The following is a 12,405-nucleotide window of genomic DNA, read 5'->3' as shown; positions in this document are numbered from 1 at the left end:
ATCCTAAAAAATAGTCACCAGGCACAAATAAGCCCTTTCCTTTCTACATTGCTTTCATTTTGTTGGCAGAGAAGTATTAGAATCAACTGCCAGGTTTACAAAAGTCTTAGGTTAAGATCTGGCTTAAATTATACAGAGGAGAGTAATCACAACAGCAACCAACCTGGTAATGCACTTGGGATAGTACTACTTTAAAGTCATAAAATGTGGCTAGTTTTAAGATGGGCTAAGTGGCACATGCCTGTAATCCCAGGGGATAGGGAGGATGAAGCAGGATGATAGGAATTCAAAGCCAGTCTCCACAAAAAGTGAGGACTAAGCAACTGACCAAGGCCCTATCTCTAAATAAAATACAAAATAGGGCTGGAGATGTGGCTCAGTGGTTGAGTGGCCCCTAGTTCAATCCCAAGAACCAAATAAATAAATAAATAAATAAATAAACAAAAAAAAAAAAACACCAGATGTGGTTAATTTTAAAAACAATAACAGGAACTAATTGAAGTCTAGTGTTCGTAAACATATTTCTATAATTAGGGCACACTTTACTAATAAGCATATGTACCAATATTTCCCAAAATATTTCCTACAGACAAAGAGGAATTTTCCTTCCTTGAGTTCTTGAATTTGGCAAATGGGTGAATTATGTTCTACTATCAAAGTATCAACAATTCTCTCTTGAGCAATACCACTCCGATCATATCAATAATTTTTGGAGTTTCCCAGTTAGTGCTAAATCATAAGTCAAGTTTCAAACACAAATCAATCTCTAGTGAAAGCAATTTTTTTTCCAGTGTACCTACTGTTTTATTATTGAGTATTTAAAAGTTGGTGACAAAACTTCAGAGTAGACAGTTACACTTCCTCAGCAAGTCCTTTCCTAAAAAGACTGAAGTACCCTATGTAACCCTTTCAAGTCGCATTTCCTGTACCGAGTTAAGTGATCCTGTGGATGCAGAAATCGCAAACCCCAGCATCACTATTCACCAGCTATGTGACATAAGACAACTCATTTTATCTTCCTGTGCCTTAGATTCCCTATATATGAGAGTAATAAAGTACTAGTTCAGAAAGACTTCATGGGAAATATATAAAATAAGTCATGCAAAATGGTTCATACAGATCATGACGCACTGAGCAGTCAATAAGGTTGAACTATCAATCATATATTCTCTGGTTAGTACCAACTATGCACCCATCAGTGGCACATTAGGTGCTAGAGATACAGAGGACCAAAATAACAGGGTCATAACAGACATATCTAGTGAGGGAGGTACAACTGAAGAATAAAAAGAAATGTACAGATTTTAAAACAAATGATAACAAATTCAAAGTGAGAAAGAGGAGAGAAGGTAATCAGTCAAAGGTTTCATGGAATAAATGAATCCAATCTTTGAGTTCAATGAATTCTGGAAGTCAATAAAAAATACGGGAAAGAAAGTTCTAGGCTGAAATCAATAGAAAAAGTTACAGAAAAAAAAATTATCCTCATTGGAAAAAATGGCCCACAAAAATAGAAGAGACATTTGATAAAGAAACCAAATGAAAAAAGAGGGGTCAATTGTAGGAATGTTATACAGCTGCAGTTAATTAAAAAAAAAAAAAAAAAAAAAAACTAGGTTTATCTTTACATATAAATGAGAAATGTACAAGTCACTATAATTTCAAAGAGAAAAATAACTTGCTAAAGATTATGTTTTAGAAAGGTTTTAGAAAGGTTATGCCAGAGCTCTAGGCTGTATACACTGGTGGAGGAAATACCAGAAACACAGAGGTGGCAGTGAAATCTTTGAGAGCAAATTAACTCTCTCCAAGGGAGTTATTAGAGTGAAAATAAGCAGAGGCCAAGGCCAAACTTGACAAAAGCCCACAATTAGCTACAGCTTGGAGAAGAGATGCATGTAAGTCACACAGGAGGAGAAATCTGAAGAAGGTACAGTACCTAGAAAGTTTGGTTTCCAGTGCACAGAGAAGAGGTAGAGGGTATGCATTAAGAGTAGGGAAAATGGGCTGGGGCTGGGGCTCAGTTGTAGGGTGCTTCCCTGGCACGTGTGAGACACTGGGTTTGATTCTCATATAATAAATAAACATATAAATAAATAAAGGTCTATCAACAACTAAAAAGGTATTTTTAAAAATATTTTTTAAAAAAGAGTGGGGAAAATGCAAATGTGGGTTCAAAAGAGGATACTAGGGTAGAAAGTGAAGCCAGGTCATGTACAAGCATAGGACTCCTTCCTTATCCTTTTACCCACTAAGAGATTTGAGTAATCATGATTTCATCTATATTTTAGAACAATAATTCTGGCTTATAGTACAAAGAAAATAATGAGGCCAGAGAAATTTGAAGGAAGAGAGATAATTCAGGGATCACCAAAAATACTTCATTGTGAGAGATGTGGACTTAGAAATGACTCAGAGAGGAATTTAAGGGACAATGAGGCTTAGAATCAATATGACCTAGTGGTCAAGAGGCCTCCTAACTTTCTGGGCTTTGTTACAAATAAATGATTCAGTCTAGGCAGAGAGAGGAGAGATCAGAAAGCATGTGTTTTAAAAATGCTGAGTGTGAAGGGCTACAGGAAATTCAAGCAGGCAGGTAGTAGCTTGCATTTGGAATTTTGAAGAGAATAGCAACAGCTATATAAAAAGCATCGATGTAATACTGAGTGTGACTTAGGCATATGAATATTCCTAATGAGTCTTGTGCTAGCTCTCCAAATGAAGTATTTTCCTAATCAGCTGCAGGGTGTCTAAACTAGTAACCATTATAACTGTAAATGGCTTTTATATGATGGGTACATGCCTTCTATTGTATTTCAAGTTAATTCAGTATTATTTGGAAAAAAATGTTATTTCCTTGATCATTTATAATGTTAAATTTAGTACTCTGCTAATGGCTAGTAATTTTAAGAAATAGCAAAATATAATAAACATTAAATTTTTAATTTAGAATCCAGAATTTCAGATTTTTTAAAAACAGAAATTTTGGATATTCCATCAGTAGAAAATGGCTCATAATATTTTTATATAACTAGAAGCATACCTCTTATAATTACTATCACCTGTAAAAAGAGACCATTGTTATCTCAGCCTGACACATATTTGATGGTGATTTTTAAAAATTAAATTGATTTGTTTTATAGAGATATAAATTCTCTGTTAAATAAAGATTCCATAGGAGATTCAGTACAGTCTTATGATCATGTAAGTGAACAAAATTCTATCACCCATTATTCAGTTGTTTCATTTTGGACCCATGAGAATTGGTAAATGATCCTTTATATAAGCTGAGTATTGTTTATTGTGGGACACACAAAAGGAGATACTATATTTATATTTTTCTCAAATAATTTTTCATAGTTTATATGAAGATATAAGATCAGATATATGATGTTTGCATTACCTTTCATGAGTTACAATTCTGTTGCTACATACTGAGCACAGAAACTTCAATCTTAGCTCAAACTTCTATGGCACTGACGATTAGCATTTCCCAAAAAATTTCCCCACATATACTTTTTTCATGTACATGTAAGTGAATTATTTTTAAAAATTAATTACTAAGTTTTTGTTTGCTTGTTTGTTTTTCAAGCAAACAATTTGTACTTTTGTGGTAGTCATAAATAGTTTTACTTCATCTCTTCAACCCAGTGTCACTCCATGTGATCACTGACTCCTCTCAATTCCAGAAATGTATAACAAATCTGAAATAGGAAACCTCTATTGAAAGTAACAATATCTAAGCTGGGAGAAGTGGTGCAGACCTGTAATCCTAGTGACTCAGGGGGCTGAGGTAGGAGGATCACAAGTTCAAAGCCAGCCTTAGCAATATAGTGAGATCCTAAGTAACTTAGTGAGACTCTGTCTCAAATAAATAAATAAATAAAAATGGCTGAGAGTGTGGCTCAGTGGTTGAGTACCCCTGGGTTCAATCACAGGTGCCAAAAACAAAGAAACAAACAAAAAGATTTCCTTGTAAAACTAATAAATGCATTCTGACACAGATACTATCACTTTAAAATGATACTGTGGAATCATTTTGATGATAAAGAAAATGACCAAACCTTGAAATGTACACCTTATTTTAGAAAACACTTCTTAGTTCAGAGTATACGTTTGTATGGGATGCTAATGATGAACACAGGGTCATATTATTATAAACCTTCATATGAATGTTGGTAAGTGATTTATTCAAACTATTGGAAAAAAATTATTTCTAAATGTGAGGGACACTACATTAGGGCAATGTTAATTTTCAAGCTCCGCTGTCATTATGTGAAAACCATGTATTCTAGGAATTGTTTGCTCCTTTTCCTTTATGCTAAAGTACCAATTTAATATCATTTGAAGATTTCACATGCAAAAAAAAATAATAACTTTAAAAACTTAACTCTATTGCATTGTGGAACATAGGCAAATGTTGAAAAAATAGATTTCCTATCTAAGCACTATGGTGAGTGACACAGCCATCTGGACTCCTAGTTGTGAATCTTCAGAGGCCACAAAAACATTCTCCTCATACAAACATTCACTGTGTCCAAAGGTCTTGGCTTTTCATAGCCTCTATCCTTTTAGATTAAAAATTTAAACACACACACACACACACACACACACACACACACACACACCAGTTAACTATACTCTGATCAATTTATAATTTGCATTCAGTAAGTTGCACAAACCACAAGTGTGCATCTCCATGTTTATAGAGGTATGCACCTTCAGAAGCTCCAGATGAAAACCCAAGTAATTTCCTGCATCCCAGCATGCTTTCTTATGTCCTTACTCAGTTAATACTTATCTCCAAAGATAACCACTCTCAGTTTTGCTTGCTCCTGGATTTCATGTACTTGAAATGCATTCTTTTGTGTCTGATTTCTTTCACTCAATATTGTCTGTGAAATGTAGCCATATTCTTGCACAAAGTATTTTTTATTGCTGTATTTTCTTGATGAATATACCAATTTATTATTAGTCCTTTCCAATGCTGATAGACATTTGGTTGTTCCCGGTTTTTTTCATATTATAAATAATGTCACTATAAACATTATTTTATAAGCAAACCATATATTTTTAAATGTTTAGTTATGCATGTGTTTAAGTAGTTGGTCTATTTACTTACTAGATTCAGTAGATAATGACAAACAGCTTTCCAAGAAATGGTAAAAAGTATCTTTTCACTATTCAATGTAATTTCTATTTAGCATCTTAATACTCTTGGTAGGATGAATCGTTTTTTGCTATTAAGTAATACTTTTTATCAACTGTGCCTAAAATAATCCATCAAAGTGCTTTTCTTCAAGTTAGAATGCCTCTTTTCTCAACAAACAGATGATTTAAATATAAGTGATAATTTTAGCATGTAGGATAGAGAGAAGGAAATCCATAATTTAAAATAATTATCAAATGTAATTAAGTATACTTTAAAAGAAAAATATAATTTTAACCAGTCACAGAAGTGTTTTGAGTGGTATTCTGTTTCTGCCATAACATAATGTGAATTACTATGTGTTAAGGGGTGGATTTTATTACTGGCCCTCAATATTGAAAATACATGCATATTTTCTAATGCATAACTAAAATCAAATATGAGCAGATTAGAATTTCATGTCACAAAGTAAAATATATAAAATATCAAATGAATATCTTGGCCTGCTGGTCAGGCTAAAAGAACAAACCAATTTACATTGAAATGGACCACTGCAATTCCACATTTAATTAAGGGAAAAACTAACCTGAATAATTCTACCATAACAGATACAGGAACTTGGTATTATACATAAGTAAATAATGCTTCTTTAACATCTTATGAAGATAATTGTTTTTAAAATATTTTGATATAGCAAGAAAAGAAACCATAGCACACAACATAAAATTAGGCCTACTTCAAAAAGAAAGGGAAAAAGCAAACCTGCAATGATGTAACAAAGATGGGATCTCATAGCTACCTGTGTGGTGCTAACCTTAGGCGAGTTCCTCAGTCTTTCTGATAGTTCAGTCCCTTTCCTCTGCAATATAAATAATATCTTCCTAGAAGAATATTTGGAATATTAAATTAAGTGATCATTGTGAAGAGCCAAATAGGATTTCTGGTACATTCTGAGGAGTTAGAATTATACATTAGTCACCTGGAAATATTGAAGAACTCCCAATAACCAGGCCATAACCCAAAAGCAATGAAATTAGAATCTCTAAGAGTAGGATTCAGGTACCAGTATTTATCAAATCTCCCAAATAATTTGTAGACATATTGTAGATACTTATAACAGATGCATATACTAAAGGTTTAGGAGGAGAACATAAGGTAGGTACCACTTAGTGGACTCTGGAAGTCCAGAAAGGAATGGATGATCCAGTGGGAACCAGAAGTAAGTCCACACTAGGATATGGTGCATCATATGGAGAAGGGGGTTGGAACAGCAGGCAGAGAGACTCCAGTGACAAATCTCTCCCATCACAACTTTGACTCACTCTGCCAGGCCTTTACAGCATCAGAAACATCTGCTTCATCTTCATGCCCAATTTAATTTATTCCTTTTCCTTTTTAATTTAGCTTTGACTTTTATATAGTGAATGAATGCAAAGGAAAGACTATTTTAGGCTAGGGGGAATTCTTTTTATCAATACAGATGTACGGAAATATATGTTAAAAGGTTTCTTAAATTTCCTAAACTCACCATGCTAAAATTATTAGGTCAATTTACCTTTGCAGGAAAGAACATTAATCTTCCTTCCAAAACACTTTGAAGAAAAAGTGGTCATCATTTAATCCTTTCCAATATAGCTTTCCTACTATATAATATGAAATATTTTACATACATAAACTATAATTTCTTAAAATCATCCGTAATAAAACATTATAGCATATAAATTTTTACAAAGCCTTCAGTATTATGAACTTTAAAATTCAGTCCCAGTTTAAGATACATGTATTCTTATTTAGTCTTGAACAAATGAACAAATCCCAGGAATCAAAAAAATTACAAGACATTTATTATGGTAACCCTATTATTTCAAGAAGTTCAAATGATTTAATGTTAAGGTCTGTAAACAAGTCAGATTGGCACCTGTTATTTTGCCAGAGAAATGTTAAGAGTCTGTAAACAAGTCTGGATGGTGCCTGGCCAAATGTCAGAGGGAATGGTTTGTAAAGTAACAAAAGCAAGCCATTAAGTGTGGAGATTCCTTATTGGTTGACTGCTGTATCTATTTTATGCTAATTAGAAAGGCTGTGTAAAATGTATAAATATCACTCAGATCCTACAATAAAGGGCTTCCATTCCTGCTACATCAATGTACACAAGTTATTCGTCACCCCCCCGGCAATTTAATTTAAAATATAGTGCAGAAATAGGCTAATAGGACTTGTTACTAAATGTTCATAATATATGAATGTTTTTTATTGCGATTGTTTTTTATTTACTTACTGGTCCAACAAAACTGTGATGATAAGTGCGAAAAACAGATGAACTGATCCATTTCTTGTTAGTGTGATGAACCAAAGCATTTAATACTGATGATATAACAGAAAATACTTGTGCTTTTAAGTGACTGAGATAATTGCCTGGACTCACCTCTGCACTTGGCTGCTCATGATATGCATAAAATATTTGAAATTTCCTATATAAGCTATCTCAAAACTCCTAGAACTATGAAAGTTTTATAATCATATCTGTTTAGGGAAAGAGCATTCAGAGAAATCATGAGACTCCTGTTTTCCCAGATGAAGAATCAGAGATCTAGATATTTTAGATCGTAATCAATGAGCTATATAGCTTGCAGGTCTCATGATTTCCAAATCCAAAGTTGTCCATTTGTTTGAATTCCATTATACCATGATTTCTTTTCATGACAGAATTTTTAAAAATAGATTAAACACTTCACTGACTTCAGTGTGTCTGTGAGATCAACTATATCAAGGAGGTAATTCAAGGAATTCACTATAATTAATACTGCTGGAAAAAATGCCTGAAAGTCATTTTCTAACTGAATCTCTTTATGTTTAGTAAATAAAATGTACAGATTGAAATAATTATTCTATAAGTACTTTAAAAACACACATTTTGCTGTTTAAAACATATTACTTAAAAATTGTGTGGGTCATTATGTAATTATGCTAAATACAATTTGGTCAGTAGTTCTCATTGATGAGACACGGAAGTTGGGACCACTGGACTCTCTGAAGATATGACAGCTATCTGAGGCTTCATTGGAATGAAGATATTCTATCTCTTTCTATTCCAAAATGTTAAAGCTCTATGCAATACTGACTGCTTCTGAACAGGTCCATTCCACCATATTGACAGTCGAAGTGGGGCCCTCTGAACGTTGTAAATGCTCTGGTTGCAAGATATCTCACACCAACCACAGGAGAGAACAAATGAACTTCCATCAAGGTTTCTTCCATATAGTAACATCATCAGGAAGAAAAAGTAAATGCAACATGACGTTTTTGTACAGGGGGTTGAATTCAGGGGCACTTGACCACTGAGCCACATCCCCAGTCTTATTTTGTACTTTATTTAGAGACAGGGTCTTATTCAGTCTTGAACAAATGAACAAATCCCAGGAATCAAGAAAATTATTATACTTAGCATCTCGCTTTTCCTGAAGCTGGCTTTGAACTCGCCATCCTCCTGCCTCAGCCTCTGGAGCTGCTGGGATTACAGGCATGCACTAGCACACCTGGCTGCGACATGACCTTTTTTTTTTTTTTTTTTGGTTTGTTGAAAGTTTTGGTAGAGAGTCCTTATCAATGTAAGAAAGGAATTTGTTTCTGTTCTACTTGGCTGAGAATTTTGGTCATGAATAATCGTTGAATATTATTAAATGATTGTCTTCAACTATTTTAGATAATTATTTTTTTCTTGTTAACATATTAATATGGTGACATGATTTTCAAAGTGTCAGCCAGATTGCATACACAGAATAAACCCAGTTTGGTTACACTTTATTATATTTTATTCCCACATTACTTCAATTTTTTAAAATTTGTTCATGGTTTTTGAATTTATTTTTATGAATAAAAATAATTTATAATTTTTCAATTGTTTTTTGTTGGGTTTAGAGATCAAAATGATAAAAGCCTCATAATATAAAAAGTACATTCTATTTCTGGCTTAGAATTTTCTTCATAGTTATGTATTTCCCTTTAATTATTTTTAATAATTTGGGATGTATTCAGATTTTCTATGACTCAATGGATTTTTGCACTTGTATTTTTGTAGAAATTTGCTATTTTATATCTCTAATTATCTTTTTATTCTGTATAATATTTGCTGTATGTCTATATCATTTCTTTTAATATTGTATATTTAAGCCTTTCCTCTTTTATCATGATGAATCTTGACAGAGGTTTTGAAACTTTACCATACCAATTTTGAAAAGCTAGTTTTTTATCTTGTTGATCTTAATTATATTTTTTCCATTTTTAAATTTGGGTTCTCGTCTTTATTAACTCCTTAATTTTATTTGGCTTATACTCTTATTTTTTACTATTTTTTTTTAAATTTCACTTCTAAAATATAATACATAGTGTCAATATTTTTCTTTCTTTTTTGTGGAGATTCTGGGAATTGAACTCACGGGCACCTGTTCACTGAGGAACACTACCAGCCCTATTTTGTATTTTAGTTAGAGACAGGGTCTCACTGAATTGCTTAGCACCTTACTTTTTGGCTGAGGCTGGCTTTGAATTTAAGATCCTCTTGTCTTAACCTTCTGAACTGCTGAGATTACAGGTGTACACCATGCCACCTGCCTAATAGTTTTCTTTCTTAATGTAAGCCCTAATAGTTATACATTTGCCTCTAATTTATTGTTTTATTGTATGCTTCAGCAGAAATGTATTATTTCCATTATCATTCACTTCAAATCATTTTATAAATTCAACTATGAATTCTTTGATTCATGGGCATTTTATTAATGTGTATTTTTTAAGTAACAACCTTACAGAGTTTTCTAGTTATTTCATTCCCTTTTGGCTAAACTTATGTATTAAGAATAAAATCTCAATCTCTGAAAAATGTTGAGATTTTTTTTTAATTATCTAGATCTAGCGCAATCTGAGATAATCTTAAAAATAGAATGTATTCTCCATGTGTTGACAGAACTGTTCTATATATGAATCTATTGAATTAAGTTTGGGTTATTCATATTTCCCTTTTACAGACACACTTTTTTCCATTTTATTCTATCTACTACCAGAATATGAGTAATTATACAATTACCACAATGTTCCTTGACAGTTCATTTACCAGTCTACTTTTTAATTTTGATTTCAAGTATTTTAAACTGTTATTAGCTGATACAAGATCAGAAATGGCATATGTTACAGGAGACTTAAACATTTTATAAACATGTAATCACTAAATCTCTAGTATTGCTTTTTTCCTTTGTGTCTATTTTGTGTAATTAAACACTTTTATTTTGGTACTTAATTGTTTCCCATTATTTTTCTTTCAAACTTTGTATCCTTATCTTTCAAAGTATCATTGATAAATATTTTGTTTTATTATTTTATTTCATCTTTTCTTTGAAATAGAAAGTACATTCACACTGATTGAGATTACTAATTTTTTTTACTTAATTCTACCATCTTACTTAACACATTCAATAAAATCCACATATTAAAATTTCATATCAATCATCATACTCCATGGCTGAAGGTTAAAAGCTTGTCTTCTAAGGCCATGAACAAGACTCACTTAGCTTACTTGTACCTTATTTATGCAACTTAGTACTGAAAGATCTAGCCAAGCCAATTAGGCAAGCTAAAGAATTTCAGGCATTCAAATTAGAAAGGAAGGAGTAAAATGTCCCTCTTTAAAGGTAATATGATCCAATATGCAGAAATTCCTAAAGATTCCACAGTAAATTAGAACTAATAAATGGATTCTTTAAGACATCAAAACACAAAGTAAACACACAAATATCTATCATGTTTCAAAAAAAAACACAAAAAAAATCTGAAGGAGAAATTATGAAAACAATCCCATATATAATGGGATCAAAGAATAAAGTATTGGGGAATTAATTAAGGAGGTGAACTAGTTATACAATGACAATTTCAAGACATTCATAGTGAAATTAAAAATGACATTAAATAAATAGAATCATATTCCATGTTCATGAAAAGGAAGACATAATGTTGTTACAATGTCAGTACTTAGTCATGTACATGTAAAAAGAACAAGTAAAAATTAATTTAAAAATGCGTTCTGTAGATTCATTGTAATTTTGATCAATGTCCCGATGTGGTTTTTGCTAAAAGTAAACCTCTTCTTAAATTTCAATAATTTTTTTTTAAGTTAAATTCTTAAGTTGGCCCCCCAAAACCAAAACAATCTTGGAAGGTAAGAACAAAGCCAAAGAACTCAATCTACTAGTTTTCAACACTTACTAAAAAGCTGTAATAATCAATAGACTGTGGTACTAATAAAAAGTCAGACATACACAAAAGTGTAATGAAATAGAGTGTCTAGAAATTAACCCTCACACAAACAGCTGAATGATTTTTGACAAAGGTGCCAAAATCATTAAATGGACAAAGGACAGTCTTTTCAACAAATGGTACTAAGAAAACACCACATCCTCATACAAAAGAATGAAATGAGACCCTACCTAGCACTATACATAAAAATTAAATCAAAATGGGTCAAATTTAAGTCCAAGATCCAAAAAAACATAAAGTATTTACTAGAAAACTGCATGATCTCGTGATATTAGATTTGGCTATGGTTTTTTGATATGACATAAAAGATATAGGCAAAAAAATACCAAATAAACAAAATGAATTATATGAGATTTCAAAAGCATTTTTTTATCAATAGACATTATCAATGAAGAATTTTAGCCACAGAAGGAGAATAAATATTTATAAGTCATGTCTGATTAATATCCAGAATTTATAGATAGTTCATAAACCACAATAACAAGAAGAAGAAAAATACTCAACTAACCTGATTCGAAAATGAACAAAAGATTTATACAGGCATGTCTCCAGATAAAAAATACTAATAACTAACAAGTTCATGGAAAGAAGGTCAACATCAACAATCATTGCAGAAAAAGGAAAGTAAATGAAATCAGATATTACTTCATGACTACTAGGAACGGAACTTTCAGAAAACAAACACACACAAAGTAGGAAAAAAAGTGTTTGAGAGGATGTAGAGTAAATAGAACTCTTGTTCACTCTTAGCAGGAATGTAAAAGAGGATTGCAATCATGGAAAATAGTTTAGTGGGTCCTCAAAAAAATTAAAGTAAAAATAAGTTACAATGTCTTCCTAAAATTCTACTTGTGATGAAGTATAGAACTGAAATCAGGTCCTGAAAGGTCCATTTGCAAAACCATGTCCACAGCAGCATTATTAACAATAGATAATAATTAGAAGCATCCCAA

General features: G+C 32.1%; 1 protein-coding gene across 1 annotated transcript in view; it reads right to left on the bottom strand.

The window, feature by feature from the left end:
* Window positions 1-12,405, bottom strand: part of LOC143410781 (EGF-like repeat and discoidin I-like domain-containing protein 3) — a 224,590-nt gene that overhangs the window by 198,117 nt on the left and 14,068 nt on the right. The gene's annotated exons all lie outside the window — the stretch shown is intronic.

Source organism: Callospermophilus lateralis, chromosome 11 (genome assembly GCF_048772815.1).
Source record: "Callospermophilus lateralis isolate mCalLat2 chromosome 11, mCalLat2.hap1, whole genome shotgun sequence".
In the NCBI taxonomy this organism is placed as follows: domain Eukaryota; kingdom Metazoa; phylum Chordata; class Mammalia; order Rodentia; family Sciuridae; genus Callospermophilus; species Callospermophilus lateralis.
The sequence above is the reverse complement of the archived record's forward strand: the minus strand, read 5'-3'. Positions and strand labels throughout refer to the sequence as shown.